This window comes from Mastomys coucha, unplaced genomic scaffold (assembly GCF_008632895.1).
Source record: "Mastomys coucha isolate ucsf_1 unplaced genomic scaffold, UCSF_Mcou_1 pScaffold20, whole genome shotgun sequence".
In the NCBI taxonomy this organism is placed as follows: domain Eukaryota; kingdom Metazoa; phylum Chordata; class Mammalia; order Rodentia; family Muridae; genus Mastomys; species Mastomys coucha.
Window position 1 is genome coordinate 69,521,707 of NW_022196903.1, and position 22,092 is coordinate 69,543,798.

At 36.4% G+C, this 22,092-nt stretch overlaps 1 pseudogene; it reads left to right on the forward strand.

The window, feature by feature from the left end:
• The first annotated feature begins 20,984 nt into the window (after nt 1-20,984).
• On the forward strand, nt 20,985-21,108 carry LOC116100204 (annotated as a pseudogene).
• The last annotated feature ends 984 nt before the right edge of the window (nt 21,109-22,092 follow it).

Genomic DNA, 22,092 nt, shown 5'->3' on the forward strand with positions numbered 1-22,092 from the left:
ATATATTAAAACAAGAAATTAGGATTTAGTATAATCAATGCATGTTATACTTATTATCTGTGTATAAAATGTGTATAAACACATATATGTATATAATGAAGAAATCTGTCATAAATTTGAATATGAACAAGGAAAAATGGTATATTGGACAGTAAGGAGAGAAGAAAGGGAAGGAGGGAATTGTGCAACAAGATTAAAGTTGATGACACCAAACTTTTAATATGTTAATTAAAGTAGCTCCAGCAATAATGAATCATACTGGTAACTCTTTAGTCTACTTCTGTAGCCTTGCATGTGGTCTGTCTTTGAGGTACTTTTTTCCTGTATTGTTTTTCTCAGGGTGTGTTACTTTTATTTTAAAGAAAACAATGAAACCTGTTTGCCTCTCAGTACATGATCAAGAGTATTTCCTGTTAGACAGTGGTGGTGCCCGCCTTTAATCCCAGCACGTGGGAGGCAGTGTCAATCGGATTACTGAGTTCAAGGCCAGCCTGGTCTACAGAGTGAGTTCCAGGACTGCCAGGGCTATACAGAGAAACCCTGTCTCAACAAAACAAAGCAAAACAAAACAAAACAAAAAAACAACAAAAAAGAGTATTTCCCATTTTGTCTTTGTTATTACAAATTAAAATTTATTCACATTTATTTTGATACAGTCTTATTCCATTGACTTCAGGGAGAGCCTGGAAAGTATGGTTTGTTTCTTTTAATCTAAGGATAAATGCTGCTCAGAACTTGCTTGCTCCAGAAGCAGTTTTAATAAAACCATATTACACACTGAAAAATTCTGTAGCCGATGCCTTTCTAAATAGAGAAAAACACACCAAATTGAGAAAAACATATAATGTGTAAATGTGACCCTCCCCCAGCCAAGCGCAGCTGTCTCAGACCTTGGTGTACCACAAACAGCCACACCTCTCTCCAAGTTCCCGCTACACCAGAACTCCTGCCTCCAGAGACCGAAGATGAAGATTCTGATTGGGCCACAGAATGCTGGTGGACTGAGGACAGGGTTTTGCCTGCCTCCTTGTTACACAGTGGAATACACATGGAGGACTGAAAGCATACCATGCCTTAGTCCCATTTTTTATTCCCTCTCACCGTCCGGTTCCCTTTATTCTTTAGGCTCCTACTTCTCTTTCAGAAAACCCATTCGTATATAGCTGTAAATATTTATCTTTACATTCATAGGTGCACTAATCAATTGTGAAGTCATATAAATATATGTTGATCAAAAGTATTTGTTTACTCTTTGAAGCAAGGTCTCTTTGTCAAAACAATAGCTCACAGATGTAGCATGTCTTGCTATCATGTCCCTATACTTGCATGGCAAGTTTTAACCATTGAAGCACTTACTCAGCCCTAAACATTTCAAGATCCATGGGGTTTATCCATTAAACATGCAGTTCAGTTCTATAACTCAGCATAATCCTTTCAAAGATTGTGTTATTTTTGCTAGATAATTTGGGCATGTTTTGATGTAATTAATCTCTATTATATGCATACCATAGATAGCTATCACAGTACAGTAATTATTTATAATTTTATATGTATTATAAGAACTAATGATAATTTGATGTTAATCATTAGTTATTTCAAATTTTTAAAAACCATTAATTAACTAAGTATTCTTTTTATACTTCACATCCTGTTTTTAAATAGATTCCAAGAGATTCCTACAAACAATGTAGGCTTTTGTTGCTATGCATAGTCTCCCCGAGATTGAAAGTATGTCTCTAAAGTTGAATACTCCCTATATTTCAGGCACAGGATTAGGAAGATCTTAGCTATATCTAAACAGAAGGCCTCTTCTTTTCTAGACTACCATTTATATTATAACAAGGTGCTATTCCAGAGCAATTCTAATAAACAGTTTTAGTCTACTGGTCACAGATGAACCTCATAATGACCACCATGTCAAAAATTCCTAAGGGTACAATCATGGAACTCATACATTAGTTGTAACCAACACCTAGCTATTTAGACTTACAGAACTCTCAGCCCAAAGGCCATGCCAGTATCTGGAACCCCAGAGGCCATGGCCGGTCCAAGAACCCAAGATTCTCAGAGGCAACACAGATATTCAAAACCCAGGAGTCACTCAGTCTGCCAGCATCCCAGAGGTGACACCATACTTAATCTGAGGACTCACAGGTCACTGGAACCTCAAGCTACTCAATTCAGAAGATCAGAAAGAAAATAGAAACTGAGAGAAAAACATCTATCCAACAAACATAAATTCTGATTTTGGCTCCTAAACTTAAAGATATCCTAAACACAAATGCATATACATCAGTTTAAGAACATAATCAGCAACGTTATGGGACCACCAGAGCCAAGCTATACTACCACAGCAGCACATGAATATGCAAACACACCTGAAGCACAAGAAAATGAAACCAAATCCAACTTTATGAAGGTGATAGAGGTCCTTAAAGAGGATATAAATAAATCACTTAAAGAAACCCAGGAAAACACAAATAAACAGTGTGAGAAAATACATAATTTGCTTAAAGAAAGCCAATAAAAAAGAAACAGGCAAAGGAAATAAATAAAACTGTTTAAGATCTGAAAAATTGAAATACAAACAATAAAGAAAACACACACTGAGGGAATCTTGGAAATGAGAAATTTAGGGAAGAAATGCAGGCATCACTAACAGAATACAAGAGATAGAAGAGAGAAACCCAGGCATAGATCATACTGTAGAAGAAAATCACATATCAAGTGATATATCAGTCAAAGAAAATGTTAAATATAGAAAATTCCTGACACATAACATAAAGAAATTTGCTACAATATAAATAGACCAAACTCCACCCCAAGAAAATGAACTACACCATCAAAACACTGGACCTAAAATAAAAGCAATAGAGAAGTACACCTCATATACATCAAAGGAAAAATCCACCAAGGTGAAGTCTCAATTCTGAACATCTACAATCCAAAGGGCAGAAGGGCCCACATATTTGTAAAACAAAATATTACTAAAATATAAATAAGTTATTGATCTACACACATTAATAATATGAGACTTTAACACCCCACTCTCACTAATAACAGAAATTATGTTCAAATGGACCTAACAAATGTCTACAGAAAGTTTCACCCAAGCAGAAAAGGGTACACCTTCTTCTCTGCACCTCACAGAACTTTCTCCAATATTTACCACATACTCAGTCATAAAGGCAGTCTCAAGAAATACAAAAATTTTTTTTAAAAATGTCTATATCCTATTAGACCACCATGGATCAAAGGTGAATTTCAACAACAGCATAAAGACCACTAACTCATGAAAACTAAACAGCTCTCTACTGAATGACCACTGGGTCAATGAGGAATACAGAAATAATTAAAGTCTTTGTTAAATTCAATGAAAATAAAGACATAATATACCCAAATTATGGGATACAATGAAAACAGTGCTAAGAGGAATGTTCATAACACTACTTGCCTTGATAAAAATAATGGATAGATCTAATACAAGCAACTTAAAAGCACACACACACACACACACACACACACACACTCATACACACTGTCAATGAAATGATTCATAATGATATTCTTCTACAATTGTAGACCATAGCTTAGCATAATCAACATTAGATAGGCTCCACCTAGCAACTGAAAAACACAGATGTACAAACCCACAGTTAAACATTAGGTGGAGCTCAAGGAATCTTGCAGAAGATGTAGAAGAATGATTATACGAACCTGAGGAGTAAAGAATACCAAAGAAAAGACAGAATCAACTACTCTGGCCTCATAGAGCCTGAAACAACAATCAAGGAGTCTGCAAGAGTCTGACCTAGGCTCTTAGCATATATGCTGTAGTTATGCAGCTTTGTCTTCTTGTGAGACCTCTACCAGTGCGTGCAGGAGCTGTCTCTGACTCTGCATTAATCTTGGAACCTAATTCCTCCTACTGGGCAGATTTGTCCAGCCTTAAAAAGAGGGAGGCGTCTAGTCTTATTGCAACTTGATATGCCATGTTTGGTTGATGTTCATGGGAGTCCTGCCATTTTCTGAAGGAAATTGGAGAAGGAGGGATTAGTGGTTAGGTGATGAGAGAGAGTACGATGGGAGAGGGAAGGGAAACTGTGGTCAATATGTAATATATGAGAGAAGAATAAATAAATAATTTTAAAATGCACAATCATTGAAAATTCAGAGAACAACTAACTGATCATGAAGCATGCATCATCAGTGAATGAATCTATAATACAACTCCCACACCTAAGTTTCAAGGATCATTGAGGAAGAAGAGGCCTTAGGCAGCCAGAAGACCAGGAAATTGCTATGAGACTATGTATACTAGAAATGATAGGGAAAGCACTCATGATACTGCAACAGCATTACAACCTAACAAGACCTGAACAAGGATGCAACCAATAATCCTATAAAAATTAGGCAAATCTCATGGGTCCCCATCCCTAGACAAGTAACTATAGGCAACTACGGAATGCTGAGAGAGGGAGAATTAATCTTCTCTAGGATTTTTAATTTGTTATCCAATGCCACATAGTCATCCCTAAAAACATATACATACAGTGAACAATAAAGATATATATATTCATATTCCTAAGTATGTATTACTAAGTATATGTAACATTAATAGATAAGGATGAGGTTGTAAATTTGAGAGGGAGTAAGAGATGAGAAAGATTATAGAGAGTGATAGGGAGAGAGAAATGACACAACTATATTTTAATTTAAAAAGCAACAGACATCTTTTTTTTCACACTTCAAGTGCTGCTATGTGCCAGGCTTAATACTTTTTATTCACTTATTTATTTTATTAGATGTTTTCTTTATTTACAATATCTCCTTTCCCAGGTTTCCCTCCAAAAGACAAAAAAAAAAAATAAAATAAAATAAGAAAATAAAATAAAATAAAAAACTAAAACAATCCCCTGTTCCCTTCCCCTGCTTACCACCCCACCCTTTCCCGCTTCCTGGCCCTGGCATTCCCCTACACTGGGGCATAGAACCTTCAAAGGACCAAGGTCCTCTCCTCTTATTGATGACCGACTTGGCCATCCTCTGCTATACACATGCTGCTGGAGCCATGAGTCCCCCCATGTGTACTCTTTGGTTGGAGTTTTAGTCCCTGGGAGCTCTGGACTGAGTAGAGGGTCCACAATGAAGGAGCTAGAGAAAGGACTCAAGGAGCTGAAGGGTTTGCAGCCCCTTAGCACAAACAACAATATGAACAGACATCTTTTTAAGAAGTTGTATAAAGGAGAAGAAATAGAAAAATGAATACAGTAGTAGGTAAAGATATGGTTTAGTGGATAAGAGCACTTGCTACAATATCATAAAGACCTTACTTCAGATCCCTAAATCTCATGTAAAAAATCAGTGTACTTACTAGTGACTCCTTAACCCCACCACTATGGGGAGAAGAGACAGGAGGACCATTTTAGGATTCTGATTGCCAGCATAGCTACCAATTTAGGGAGAAAAATCGCTTCAAGGGAGTAAAGCAGAGCATGATAGACAGGAGAGCAGACATCCTCCTTGACTTGGTGCATCTGCATAGATTTATATAAATATGTACATGCACATACACACACACACACACACACAGAGAGAGAGACACATGAGAACATGAGAGAGAGAGAGAGAGGAGAGAGAAAAGAGAGGAGAGAGAAAGGAGAGAGAGAAAGGAGAGGGAGAGGAGAGAGAGGAGAGAGACATGAGAGAGAGGAGAGGAGAGAAGCAGAAAGAGAGAGAGAGAGAGAGAGAGAGAGAGAGAGAGAGAGAGATTGAGACAGGAGAGAGAGAGAGGTCAAGCAATTGCTAAAACTTGAGTGCTTTTAAATGCCTTTAAAGAGCTGCCAGAAAGGAACATACTCTAAGATCACTAAGGTGATTTTGCCACTGGAAGAAATACCTCCTTTCTTGGATGTAAAAACCTGAGGTTAGGGATGCCTCCTCTAGGGCACTTTACAGTGGAAAAACAAAAAGGAACCGTGAAGACATAATAAGGGAGCTTTTTAGGAAAGCCAGTACAGGGAAAGTACAGCTAGCAGGAGAATAGCAAGGCAGACTAGCAGAAAAAGAACAAAGACCACGTGGAGCTGCCTCAAGTCTTTGTTCTTTGTGGGTTTTATTGAGTGGTAAGCTGGAGTCAGAGTGGCAGAAGTCTGTGTTCAAACCTTTCAAAGTGACATGAGGAAGTAACTATTTCCATTTTTAATTAAGTTTATTGACAGCTAATACTTTCTTAAGGTGGCCCCAAATCCAGCATGATTTGTCTATGCATACATGAATGTACATGTGTGTGAGTACTTTGCAGGTGTATGCGTGCATGTGTGTATGCATGTGTGCGTGTATGCACCCACGTGCATGTGCATGAATGCACACACATGTATGTGAAACAGAAAGGTGGGGACAATGAAGGATTTTTTTTTCCTCAGGTGCCTTCTACCTTGGCTTCTGTAAGTATACCAATTTCTCTCTGTAGCGAAAAAGTGACAAGTAGGCAATCATTGATAACCATGCAAACTCCCAAATCTTCTTCTCTCTTCCTTCCCAGTGCTGGGGTTATAAAATCATGTATCACCAAATATGGCAAATTTTATGTGGATAATGGAAATTAAATACATAACCATGTACTTATGTGGCAAGCACTTCATAGACTGAGCTATCTTTTAGCCCCTGATTGGCAAGTTTCTTTGAAAATTAACACCTGGGAAAACTACAGCATCTAAGAACAAACATACATGTGAATCTTAACCATCTAAAGATATTGTGAGCTCATTAGTAATGGCACTTTCAAGAGAGAACAAACTGACCAAAACCACAGGAGACTGGAGAATCTAAATCTTCCCATTTTCATGCAACTTTTAAACCCCTGTGGCAGAAAATGCTCCCTTCGAACTTCAAGAGATGTGGTCCTGTAGAATGTTAATAACTACAGCCAAGCTGAATTGCCGAATAGAAAATGACAAGCTATATCTGAATATTCCCTCTCCTTATGAATACATTTCCCTCTTCCTCTCCAGCAACAAAGACTACTGTGATAAATGACTCTGTGATGTACATTAGCACCCGAACATTAAATTATGCTTCTTACTGCAGGACTTATCATTCACAGAACATATAGCATACCCAGAAGGTCCTTCCAGTGAGCAATACTGCTTGCTAGTGCTGAACCAATTTTAAATCTCTCTAGACTAGCAATGAAATTACTTGTTCACCTGATTGTTTTATTCAACTAATGATTTTGCAATTCCACATTCAATTGAATAATTGTACAAGAGAGATGTTGAAGGCCCATCTTTTCCAGATTAGAATAATTTACAAATGGAGTTTTTCTATTCCATTAAGCAATGCCACCTTTTAATGAGACATAAGCACAAGGCAGACACAATGATATGTAACAAACTGGAGAATGAAAATACAATTTGAGCTGGCAGACATGTTAGTGGGATAGCTGATAGGAAAAGGGATTTATCACCAGGGAAGAAGGTTCTTGGGAGGAACACTGATATGGTTAGAAAATGTGCATGAACACAGAAACACAAAGATACACACACACACACACACACACACACACAGGAAAATATACATATGTATATCCACACATATTCACAAATATGCATATACATACAAATATAAGGACAGAGGAACAAGCACATACACGTACACACTGACAGATGCATGTACATATGCAGTTACACCCAAGCACAGATGTATTCGCACTTACATATTAACAAATAAATGAAAATCGAGATAATGTGTTCTACACATTGTTCTACATGTGTTCTACATCCTGCATGCCTACTTAAGCAGCCTGAGAAAGAGCTTGTTCATCTTTCAGTAGAGATTGAGCCCGGTTTATGGAGCATGAGTGAGTAACATTCTTGAAAGAAAAGGTAGTTGTTGTTGTTGTGGCTTTACTGGACTTTCTCTGTGTTCATGCCCCAGGTATGTTCCTGTGATTTAGACACAAGGTCCTACTTTAAAATCAGTTTAACCTGACATTCTGGTGCTAGCTATAAAGACCTCCATTTGGATGCCAGATGGAGAGACAATTTATCTCTCCTGAGAGTGCCCGGCTGCAGGCCATAGGTTACTTATTTTGTTTTCTTTTTTAGTTAAACTGTGAAATGAGAATTAGATGAAACATGCTGTTTTCTTAAATAACAGCACTTAACTTCATAACAGCCTGAATATAAGTGTGTAACAGCCTTAATATAAGTGGATCAACAAAATAAATAAGAAAAACTAGAAATTGCATTATTTAATCAAATGGTTATGGGTTTTTGTGATATTAGTCTCATAAATGTTAATTTCTTATAAAGGTATATTTCAATTATTTGCTTTACATTTAAATTAAATAACTAGATATTGGAATTTTCTATATTGAGCTTCATACAATGAGATAATGTGGAATCCTTAATTACATAATAATATCATTTTATTGCATATAGGGATATGGAACTGGTGTCTGAGACTAGTGATTTATACCCTATAGTTTTTGACTGCAGGAATAGGGGGTTCAGTACTGAGATCTACATTTTTCCAACTCTACTTCATCCAGAACAGATTTTTATGTAGTAAACAGAAACTGACCATTAGATGCAAGACAAAATTGTGAATAAATCCTTTTAATTCCTGATAAAATGCCATTCACTCTTCTAGTATCTGTATTGATTTTATGACACAAAGGAAGTCTGCAATATGTAACAGTAAAATATCTGATTATCTTATAACTCATTTATCTTTGCTGTGAGCCTTTCCAAAAACACTCCAAGCGGAGAAGTCTATGGTCTTCAAATTGGAGCAGTGGAAAAGTTATGAGAAAGACAGTGATTGTAAGAGTCTGAGAACCAGAAAGTCCACTGTGAAATTATGTCTCCTAGAAATAAAAGGGAGCTCTACCCAAGAGACCCACATAATAGGACTGCCTAACCAAGAGCTTAACAAGGGCAACCACAAAAGACGTACTTAAGTCTAAACAGGAACTTTCATGGGCCTCACCTGGAGACAAAGAACTTCAAATAAGGAATGATGACTGAGAAAGGGCAAAGTACTATTCCATAGGACTGATCCTCCTTAATGTTATCCAGTAAAACTTGTCAGACTTGATATCCTAATATGAAGAAACAACACTAAACAAACAGACACAACAGGTTTCAATTTGTGTGTGTTTGTGTGTGTGTGTGTGTGTGTGTGTGTGTGTTAACAGAGGAAAGGCCCACTAATTTGAAATGGATTAGGGAACAAAACAGGGATTTAAGGAGAATTCAAAGGAAGGCTGGAGTTAGGAAAGCAAAGAGGAACATAGTGAGATTTCCTTTTAATTAGAATTAAAAAGAGAAAACACAAATAAATCATTATTTTTGTTACTTATTCTTGTTTTATACAATACATCCTGACCCCATGTTTAAGTCCCTCCACTCCTCCCAGCTCCCACTCCTCTTCCCCTCCCACAGATTCACTACTCCTCTGTCTCCCTTCAGAAAAGAACAGGATTTCCAGATTTTATCAATCAAGCTGGCTTAACCAGATGCAATAAGACTAGATAGTAACCCTATTATCAAACAGGATTAGGCAACCCAGTAGAAGGAAAAGGGCCCCAAGAACTGGAAAAAGAATGAGAGATACATACTTCTACTACCACTGTGAAGAGTTCCATTAAAAACCCCATGCCAAACAACTGAAAATATTTGCAAGGGACCTAACTGAGACCCATGGAGAATGTGCAATTGCTGCTGTAGTCTCTGTGAGCCCTTACGATCCCTGCTTAGTTTAATCTGTAGGCTGTGAGGACACAAATAAGTCTTTTAAAAAGAAAAGAAAAAGAAATCCTGTTACATCAGAGTTGTGGATGTTTACTGATCTTCACAAAACCACTGCAGAGTTTACTTTGCCACAGTAGACTGGAGGTCTTCCTCAGAGACCTGGCCCAGGCACCTGATAATGGACCAATGTCATGCTGTGGTCATGGCTTGAGAATAAGTGCAGAGAAAGATGTGCTAGCCTGGGAACAAAGCAAGAGGTATACAGTGGGTGTTTACTAAGCCACCAGGTGCTCTAACTAAGAAATTAAATATTGTCCTGTATCTCAGTGTCTCCTCTGTATAACGGGGTTTATAATTGTGAGCCAAACTAGAAAACACCCGACTGTGATAAAAACTTAATGAATTCAAGAGATGCTGTGCTGGTTGCTCTGCTGAACTGAAAATAGAAAAAAAATATTTTTCATTGGAGCTTTTGGGTGAGGTAATTTTGGAGAGGCATTATCACAGAGTCTTTGAAATCAATATCCCCTAAGATGTCAGTGACCTATATGAAACACCCAGTTTCTTCTTTCTGGTTATCAGAATCACGGTGTCTTAAAGAAAATCATTTAACATTCAATGAAGTGTCTAGTGATTTTTCATATTGAATCTACATGTGCATAATTCAAAAGTGCTTCTCTCTACACTTTGATTATTAAAATAAGATAATTCCTGATATTTAGAATCTATGCAGTTACTTAATGAATTCCTGCAGGATTCATTTCCAAAACATGTAATTTGTGAAATGTTAAAGCCTATTTCATTTATCTCAAAAAGAGGAAGCACGCTGGACAAGCAATTGCATATGCACATCAGAAATGTCACAAAGGGGGGACATTTTCCTGTAATGCATCAAATTTCTGCTTAGATTGAAAGTGATAAAGAGGGCTAGGCAAAATAATAGATGGCATGTCTCATTCCTAATGCTTTTATATTCTAAAAATCCCCAAAGCCATATGGTATCTATATGTCAGGATGTTGCAAGTGACAGACATTTTTCTTTTCTATTTGAAAAGAAACTGATCAGAGTGTCAAGCAGAGTTCATTTAAGAGCATACGGGGATCTTAATAGCACCCATAGTTAAAAACAACAGTTTCATTACTTCTGCTATTTATGGGTTTAGATGTAATGTTCCACTGTCTATCTGCTCATGGAAACTACTGAGCAAGTGTCATTAATGGTTCCCAACCAGATGGAAAAGCCAGAAACTGCATAGGCAAGGTAAGGTGAAAAGTGAATCTAATTTTTGGATAAATCTAGAATACTAAGACTATTCCCCTGGGAAGTTAAACAAACTAGGAAACAATCTATTCACATTTCTTTCACTTAAAAATGTATAGCATGAGCATCACTTGCATGCCTCATGCCCACAGAGCCAAGCAGAGTGCATCAGATCCCTGAGAACTTAGATACAGGTGGCTGTGAGCTGCCTTACCTGGCAACTTTGTGCTCATTACACTGGAACCTCCTCCCATGTTTATTTATGTGCTTACTCACTTATTTGACTCAAGTATCTCTTTATTCAGTGAGTCCATATTTGTAATTATAATCATTCTAAAATTGTTATCCAAGGCCTTGATGAAAGGAATATACAAGTACAGAAAAAGACATGATTTCTTTATTTAAAGTAGGACTGATATGTTTGCTTGGGTTGAGCTGTCAGAAAGATGTTTCAAGGACTTAAAGAGGTGATTCCTTTTTGATTTCTCTGCATTACTACCATGTAAGTGCAGAACACAACTCTACTCTTGATCACAAAGAAATGGACTTAGTGAGTATAACCCATTTTAGTTGTCCTTAAATTCTAGCTTTTGCCAGTCAGGCATGAGAAAGCAAGCATCACTGGTATCTCCATAAGCAGTGTAAATAGCTCCGATGGAAGATCCTATTTCAGATTTGCCTTTTACAACTTCCTTCCTCCGTTACCACCTTCGTTCTTTCTCTCCCTCTCTCCCTCTTTTCCTCCCCCCTTCATCTTCTCTCTTTTACCCCTTTATTTCTATTATATTCATTTTTTTTTCCTGAGGCAGAAATTCAAGTAGTTCATCCTGGCCTCAAATGAAGTACTTAAGTGAAGATGATTGAAGTACTTATTAAATTCTTATATAAATTCTGTACCTATTCTCCTAAGAGTTTGAGTTACTGGCATTTATTACATTGTTTTATGTAGTGTTAAGGACAAATCCAGGCCATTATCCATATAGGGCAAGCACTCTACAAATTGAATTATATGCTTACATAATATGCTTTTTTGTTATTGTGTTTTTATGACATACACTTTCACTATGTACCTCAGGCTCTTTGGGAATTTGCCAGGTTGACCAAGCTGGTCTCAACCCAAGAGATCCACCTACCTGCCTCATGAGTGCTGGATTTGGAAATTTTTAGGACGTGTTCATCTACCTAAAATTCCCCCAGAAATTCCAAAAATTAACTTTTGTGCCTGAGTTTGAGTAAAAAAAAAAAAAAATACCCATTTGTTGTTTTTACCTTGAATTTGTGTGTATCTTGTATATTTGCATGTAGAGGGCTGTATCTTGTATATTTGCATGTAGAGGGCAGGACACTTAGAGTTGCACAGGGAGGATGCAGAGAGGAAGGAACGATCACAGATCGCCATGACTCAGTCAGGGTAGAAGGATGGGATGCAGGAGCACCTGGAGAAGAAGCCTAGCAACTACATAAGATCTCAATTGGTTGGGCACTGGCACTTTCCCCGACTAGGACTACGGTAGCAGGAGATGGTTTAGGAGTGTCCAAACTTTGAGGTAATCGAGGCATTTAAAAAATAAACTGACATGTGTGTGTCTTTTATTTGCGGATCCAAAAATAGCTCCTGGGCAGTAGCACATGTGCGATCCGCAGGGAGCTAAAATGGTATAGAAAAATATCCAGCAACACGTGATTGGGAAGTATGGGGGAGACCATAAAAAGATCCTAGCATCAAAGGACCCTAATGATATTACTCTAACATTTCCCCTCAGAAGACCATTATTTCATGAGACTTCTACTCCAAACTTCAAGAGGATAAATGGTACCCAGAGAAGCCTGAAGAATCTGGAATATCTAGACTGGCTTCATTTTCCCCTTTCAGCATATAACCATTATTAGATCATGTATTTTTCTCTCAGTTACATTAACACAACTATCCGTCTCCATTGAACCTGTGTGGTTTTCCCACATTCTTTGGCTCAACATGTTTTCAGTCTTTCAACTCATATGATACTTTTAAAAAATAAATATATGTAGATTTTCTCTACTTAAAACTTCTTTCATCACAGAGTCATGGCTATGATTTTTGTGATAGGTATGGAACCACACCCTCTATCTCTACACTGACATTTAGACATTTAAATGCTAGGCTTGATAATGACTACAAACATGTAGCAAGTTACCTGATCATCCCTTTTATCCACTTTGAAAATTTAAGAATCACAGTTTTTAAGAATTTAAAAATTCAATCAACTTTCAAAATCATCTTGGTTGTTTCTCAGCAACTTCTCTTTCTCCCTTGGGACTAAATTTCTTTGCCACTACTCAATTGACAATACAATAGTAAATGTTCTTTACTGATACATTTTTAAAACTGAGATTTGAGTCAATTAGATACCAGATGTATGTGTCTTTTAAACAGCAATATGTACAACAGACTGGAAAGAAATTAATAACATTTTAAAATCTCAGTAAGCTTGGGCTCAAACAATTGAAAACACTACTGATCTCAAAATAATTATACATATACCTTATAACCTTGCAACCCATTTCATAAAATATGAGACTTGAAGTGTTTTAGAATTTAAATACTTCTAAAATTTATTTCCAAGTATTTTCAGAGATGCTTTGTATCTATCTACCTGCCCTACACATGGCTCTGCCTACTCATCATCTGTCAATAAACTAAGCCAGTGTGATAGATTCTGTTGACAATGTACAGGCTAAGGATGTTTATATGTTCAATCTGCTACTTTTTAAATCTCTCAATGTGATTGGTATTTTTCAGAAAAAAAAAGTTTTAGTGATATATAAACAAAAGTAACCTATTTCTAGTTATTTGCTTTTCTTTTTTAAAAAAATCATTAACTCTTATGTTTTAAAAGACAAACCTTATTACAGCATATTCTAAATTCAAATACTGAGGTTCAGAGAAAATAAATGACTGAATTCATAAGTGTCAAACACAATTTATACTAAGAGAAAGAAAGACAACTGAGCAAGTAGACAGCAAATGTTAAGCATTTTGTTTTTGAAAATAAAAACACAACTACTAACCAGTTATTTTAAAATTTATGCCCAATAATATATTACACTAAATGTTTTTCTGAAAAAATAAACCAATTTAAATGCTTAAGTTAAGACATATAAAATGTGTTGGTGTATTATGACTCTCATATTGCTCTCTTTAACTCATGGAGTCTAATCTAAGAATATATGAACAAGGAAGTAGTCACATTGAATTGTAGAAATGTAAAAAGTAAAAATTAAAAAACAATCCCCAGTGTAGGGGAATGCTAGGGCCAGTAAGTAGGAGAGGGTGGATTGGTGAGTAGGGGGAGGAGGGAGGGAACAGGTCCCAACCCCCACAGGGGAAAATGGGAAAGGTGATATCATTTGAAATGTAAATAAAGAAAATATCTAATAAAAAAGAATTGTAGAAAAGCATTTTTAGTCTTTTATACATAAATCTGTTGCATCACCTGCTAGAAATGACCCACATTTTTGTATGTATTGTTGCTGGGACCTTACTGTGCCATAAATACAGAAGATAGTTTGTGCTGTTTTAAGGTGTCTAAATTTATTATTATTCAGTAAATTATTATATTGAACTGATTTATTAAATAATAAATTTACAATGCATGATAATTTCATGAACAGATATTTATTAAGCTGCTAAAATAACCTTATACTTAGCTTAAGGACTTATCATTAACTCTAATATTACATAAAACACACCACACAGAACATGTTTGTCTATCTGTATGTAGAAATGTATGCATATATGGAAGTTAGGGAATAGCTAAAATGACTATTCCAAGCCCTCCCATAGCCCTCCTAACTTCCTTTCAAATTGAAGGCCCATTTTATTCTTTAATTATTTGTCAACACACACACACACACACACATACACACAGAGGCACGCACACACACATGCACACATGCTCACACACACTCACATGCATGCACGCATGCACTCAAGCACACTCTCACACACATACATGTGCACACACACACTCACACTAGTACAAAAGTAGTAACTACTGTGTCTGTTTAGTGTTGGTTGTGTGTTTAGAGTTCCGCAGCTCATCATTTTCTAGGAGTAAACAATTAAGGGTTCTTGTCCCTAGGCAAGAAAGGTTCTCCATCTTACAGTTGCCTGTATATCTAGAGTGTGTCCTTATGAATTTTCTGTCTCTTGCATCTAGCCAAAGCAACAGACAATATAGTCTACTCAAATAATATCTTTGGTTACTTTTGGTGGATAAAGCCTGTTCACTCTAAAACATACCTCATATCATTAGAAGAGACATTACAAATATGAAATGTTAAAGACCCAAGGTAAAAAAAAACAAGGGAAAATGATACTTTAAAAATGATTTTGTAATTTGATAGATCACAAAAAAATGAAATCAACATACCGACAAAAAAGTAAGCCATTACAATCATTTTAAGGAAACTCAGTAACAGTACAGTGAAATGAAGAAACACACATTAACTTACTAAATACAGATAAAAAAAAGAAGCAGACTGTGTTATACTTGAAATATGAACTATACAAAATAAATACACACTTACGATTCTTAGTAATAAGTAAATCAAAGTAACTTCTGAGGCAAAAGACAGTTTTTGATGTTGTTGTTGGTGGTGGTGGCAGTGATGGTATTGTTGTTCTTGTTGGTGGTGGTGGTGTTGTTGTTGTTGGTGGTGGTGGTGATGATTCTTTTAAAATGATCCAGGAAGGAAGGAAGGGAGGGAGGGGGAAGAAAGGAAGGAATGAGAGAGGGAGAGAGACAGAGAGATGCCTCAAGAAGGAGGAAGAGGACAGTGGACGAATCAAGGAAGAAAGGAAAAAGGAAAGAGGAAGAACAACAAAGCACCTATAATGAGTGGATATTTATATTGTTACTTGTTAACTTGTTATTACTAACCAAGAAGAAAAGAAGAAAGGTCACCTGTAAATACTTAAATAATAGAGGAAAACCTTCCCAGCCTTTGGAAACACCACAAACATTTGTTTACAGTGTGTGCTATTGCTATTCAACTTTGAAAAGCCCAAAGAAGAGATAATTCTAAAATCAGCATGAGAAAAGCAAAAAGATTTCCATTAGAACAATTTGCTTCTTTTGTTGTTGTTGTTGTTGTTGTTGTTGTTGTTTTGTTTTTCAAGATAGGGTTTCCCCGTGTAGTGTAGCCCTGGCTGTCCTCGAACTCAGAAATCTGCCTGCCTCTCCCTCCCAAGTGCTGGGATTAAAGGTGTGCGCCTACATCACCCAGCTGAACAGTTTGTTTCTTACAAAAACTATGCAAGCCTGTCAAGAACAGAATGTTGTATTCAATAGCAAGCAAAAAATCAAACAAACAAATCAAAAACAAAAACAAAACAAAATGAACAAACAAAAAAACCCATAATGCCAATTATAAATACTAAACTATGAAAGGTACCCTTCAAACAAAAATAGTTTCCAAAATAAGCAAAATGTAAGAGAGTCATTGACATCAGACTAAGCATTTAAGAATCATTGAGAACCCCTATATCTGAAAATGCAAGATAAACATCAAAGAAATAGGAAGAGGTACAAGTCCTTTACACTAATAGATACCAAAAGACAATGAGAAAAATAACAAAAGTTATTAATAGAAAAGACTACAAAGGACAATAGTAGACATAAGATGTGACATAAATAAATGAAAACTGAAAATAATTAGAAGGCATTATCTAACCAACTAGAACCCATTATCTACCAACAGTGGCCTAAATTTAGATTGAATGAGCACCTCAATGAAAAACTTCTGAATGATGGAATAAATGATCTGTCAGTGCTGAAAGGATAAAAAATTCAGCAATATCTTATCTAGAATTTCTCTCCCTGATAATACACATATTACCATAAAATGAAAAGGTAAATTAGTACCTACACACAAAATTCAAAAGAATGAGGAATAACTATAACGTATACTTAGTTAAAATAGACACTAAGTCCAAAGTGGTGAAAAAACACGGGTATTGTAAATATATTGTGAAGGTTTAATTTAATAAGAAGAAATAAGCCGGGCAGTGGTGGAGCATGCCTTTAATCCCAGCACTTGCGAGGCAGAAGCAAGAGATTTCTGAGTTTGAGCCCAACTTAGTCAACAGAGTGAATTCCAGGACAGCCAAGGCTATACTGAAAAACCCAGTCTCAAAAAAAAAAAAAAAAAAAAAAAAAAAAAAAAAAAAAAAAAAGAAGAAGAAGAAGAAGAAGAAGAAGAAATAAGAAATTTATGTGTAATATGCCCTAACAATATGATATCACTTGATACTAAACATCAAATAATCTGTCCAAATGAAGAGAAAAATCTAAATAACTTTTTCCCTTAATTTTTGTCAGTGGAAATATCATCTAAATAAGAAATAAGCAAGAAAACTTGAGATTTAATCTTTATTAAACAATAATAAACTTTATATACAATTACATATTACTCATTCAATGTCTGCATCATACATATTCTCACTTTCACATAGAACATACTCCAAGGCATACCATATAGTAAAACACAAACACAGCAATTAAAAAAATTCAAACCATGTATCCTCTTTTCCGCAGAGGAGAATGAAGCTAGAAACCAATAAGGGATCTTTACAAATAGTCTAAATTTCTCAACATCAACCAGCACATTTTTACATTACCATGGTCAACAAATAAATCAAAGAGGAAAATTTAATTTTTCTTGCAAGGTATGAGACTATAAGCACAAAATAACAAATCAATGAAATACATTAGAAGCAAATTTAAAGAATAATCCTTAATAACACATCCCTCCACTAAAAAATAAGTATCTTAACGGCATTAAAAAACCATCTATTGGTAACACTCCAAAAATAAGGAATGGAAGAGCAAAATAAATATACAATTAGTAGAAGAAAATAAATAATAAAATTTATGGAAAAATAGTTACATAAAACTTAAAATTATGAAACCTAAGCAAAATGAATATTTTTCTTAAATAAATAACTTGCTATCTCTACCTAGGAAATGAATAAATATTAACATATGAAGAATATGACATTACTGAACAAAAAATCTTTATGTCTTCCTGCTAATGCAGACACAGTAGCATATTGGGGAAACTAGAAGAAATGGGTAAATTTCTGTAAATATAACCCTAAACATTTTAATCATTCTTTAAAAAATGCTTGAGAAAAGTAATCATGAATAATCACTAGTTCCCATGTTAGATTAAATCAGGCAAAACACATTTTTAAGAAAGGAATTCCTAGGATTAGAGAATTTCAGTGTGTGTGTGTGTATGTGTGTGTGTGTGTGTGTGTGTGTGCGTGCGTGCGTGTGTATGTGTGTGATATAATAATTTTAAAAAGTCTATCAATTTGAGAGTGAAAAAGCCTTGTCAGGAGCTTTAAGAAAATCAGGGGAAAGGGATAGGAGGCATAGAGGGAAGATGGAAATGGCATAATTTTATTTCAATTAAAACATTAATATTATACAAAAATAAAGGCTTTCCTGGTAGGATAATATGGAAAAGAGATAAAGGAGGACAGGTGGAATTTTGGTGGCTGTCCAGAATTGTGATGGGGAGTTTGATGTGGACATGATCAATTTGTTATTTATAAAATTGCCAAAATGAATAAAAGGTGAAAGTTTGAAAAAAGAATTATCACTAATCTTTATTAAACTATTCTAAAATGGTAAAAGGACAAGAATTTTCCAACTTCATATATCAAGACCAGCACAATACTGAGGCCAATATTTAAATGAGCATGTTAAAAAATATTATTATTGAATATTGATGTGCAGTTCTAGCAAAGTGAATACATCATGACCCTATAGGAATCATATTCCATGTCCACGTGTAAGTTATTACAAAGATTGAAATGATTCTATATACATAATTTAAAAATACATCATTTGAATAAAATGGTATGGGTAAAACATGTCCTTCTCAAGAAATGCAATAAAAATTTGAAATCAAGAGACACTTCTACTGTGTTATGTTTATGCTACTATGATATAATATATTATCTCATATATATGACAATTTTTAAAGAAATATATTTGTTTCCCTCACACTTTTCAAAATCAAAACCTAGGGTTTCTTAGACTTGCTTTATTGAGCATCATACAACACAGATACAGGACTTGTGGCAATAGAAATAAAAAGGAGAGGTTGAGGATCCCAGTGTCACTTCCATGTATAGTTTGACATATTTCCTTTAAATAGACCCAATTGCTTAAAAGTTTAACTGATCTTTTATAGTGCCAGAGGCAGAGATATACATTATACCACCTTAACAATTACAACCTTTAAAATCTGATAAAAAGATGCCTTTCAATAGAGGAATAGATACAGAAAATGTGGTACATTTACACAATGGAGTACTACTCAGCTATTAAAAACAATGCCTTCATGAAATACTTAGGCAAATGGATGGAACCAGAAAATACCATTTTGAGTTACGTAACCCAATCACACACACACACACACACACACACACACACACACACACACACACACACACCATGCACCTGGTATGCACCCACTGACAAGTTGATATTAGCCCAAAAGCTCAGAATACCCAAGATACAATTCACAGACCACATGAAGCTCAAGAAGAAAAATAAGACTAAAGTGTGGATGCTTCGGTCCTTCTTAGAACTGTGAACAAAATACTCACATGAGGAAATATGGAGATAGTGTGGAGCAGAGACTGAAGGAAATGCCATCCAGTGACTGCCCCATCTGGGAATCCATCGCATATACAAAGCCAGACACTATTGTGGATACCAAGAAGTGCTTGCTGACAGGAGCCTGATAGAACTGTCTCAGGAGAGGCTCTGCCAGAGCCTGACAAATATAAAGGTGTATGCTTTCATCCAACTATTGGACTGGGAACAGGGTCCCCAGTGGAGGAGTTAGAGAAAGAACTGAATGAACTGAGGGGGTTTGCAACCACATAGAAAGAACAACAATATCAACCAACCACACCCTCCAGAGATCCCAGAGACTAACCCACCAACCAAAGAGTACACATGGAGGGACTCATGGCTCCAGCTGCATATATAACAGAGGATGGCCTTGTTTGGCATCAGTGTGAGGAGAGGCCTTTTTCCTGTGAGGGCTCAATGCCCCAGTGTAGGGGAGTGCCAAAGCAAGGAGATAGGACTGGGTGTATGGGAGGGGAAACACCCTCATAGAAGCAGGGGTAGGGGGTGGGATAGAGGGTTTCTGGGGGAAGAGACCAGGAAATGGGGTAACATTTGAAATGTAAATAAAGAAAATATCCAATAAAAGAAGAATTCCTAAAAAAATTAAAAATTTAAAAAAGGAAATGCACATTACAAAAATTGAGATTATATTTGAGCAACCCATAGGGAACATTATACTTAATGGAATAAGGGTAGAAGTGTTTCTCATTCATCCTCTATTGGGATCTAAGAGGATAGATAATTCAGTGGGATGTTAGCTAGATTTTCAGCACCTATATAGAAACAAAGGCATGGCCATGGATGCTTGAAAGTCGATGGGTGGGGTCTCTTGTAGAAGAGATAGGAGGACCACAGAGGCTTACTGATTCTAGCCTTAGAGAATCACAAAAGGTAGCCACAGTTTTAGTAAGAGTTTGGTAGGAATTCCATATAACAATAAAGGGAGACATCCAATACTCCCTTCTGTCCATGCATGCACAGGCATCAACAACAGCAAATACATGTAAAAGTAAGTAAAAACACCATAGAGAGATGGAAGGGAGGTCTAGAGTATGAAAAATATGTCCAGCTAAACACTGGATATCTTACATGATCATATAAGGACGCCAAAGGAGTCAACCAATAAAGAGCATGGATATAAGGGAAAAGGCAGAGTGGAGTTCTTATTTGTGGATAGAATGATTTTATACATAGGCAGAAGTTTAATATTCCACAGAAATTATTAGAACTAATAAATGCATTAAATTTGCATGTTAAAACCTCAACACAGAGGTCCCTAGAGTCATAACAGTTGTGGCTGATGTATCACATGTGCATCAGTAGGTGGCACAGACTTACATGTGCTCTCCGTTTTCTGACCTGTAAACATCTCAATGATTAGTAACCTAACACTCCCTGAAAAAAGCAAGGCTGAGACAAGCACCAGTTCAGCTCCTGGCAGGCCCTGAATGACTTTCAGGGTGGGAACAAGCCAGAGACAAGATGAAGCTTGGCTTGTGCTGCTTGTCTCAGGTTGGAATGAGCCTGAAACTGATGACCCTTGTAGGGCCAATCAGGCTGGATCAGGCAAGGTGTGGGCCCAAGAAACCACCAGTCAAATTTCATAAGTCCTGGAAAGGAAGCTAGTATGAGATGACCATAAGTCTGGTGCCTTATAGGTCGGGGTGACTTCTACCCAGTACTATGACACATGAACCAGGTATAGCATTTCTATGACTATTACTGAGATGACACAAGACACTCAGAGACTCCAGCTGCTACTACAAGTAGCAAGTAAGTAATTGAAAAATGGAAGAAAAAGAGAAACAGAAGAATGTGGGTACAATGAAGAGAGGCAAAACTGGAGACTCAAGGGTAGTGAAGAACAGCTTGGTATGAGTAGCCAGTGATTCCACCTAGGAACATGGTGCAGGAATGCTGGTGGCAGGACCAGCTTAGATACTTTTCAGGTCCACATCAAGGGTCTGGAGTTGGCCCACCCCAACATATACCCCATCTATGAACGGTTGGAGCGCATGAAGAGGCAGGTCCTGTAGACTCAAAGCTGAAGAGTATCCAAGATAAAGGCCAACAAGAGGATATCTTAGAGGAGTTCCAGAGAGGTTCCAGTATTGATAATGTAGCAGAAGCCAGAGGCCTTTAAAAAAAATGACTCATTGCAATAACATTTGCAAGCAAATAAGAGTGGACAATACTCTGTGGAGTATTGTCTGTGGAGACACTGTGACACACTACAACTTCCACAATGAGTTTTTTTTTTCCTTTGTTGTGGGGGAAGGTTACAAAGGTGGAAGGCAGGTAGGAAGGGGGGTATGAGTGGGATTGGAGTGCATTGATGAAATTTAGAAAGAACAAATAAATTATTTTTTAAAGTCAA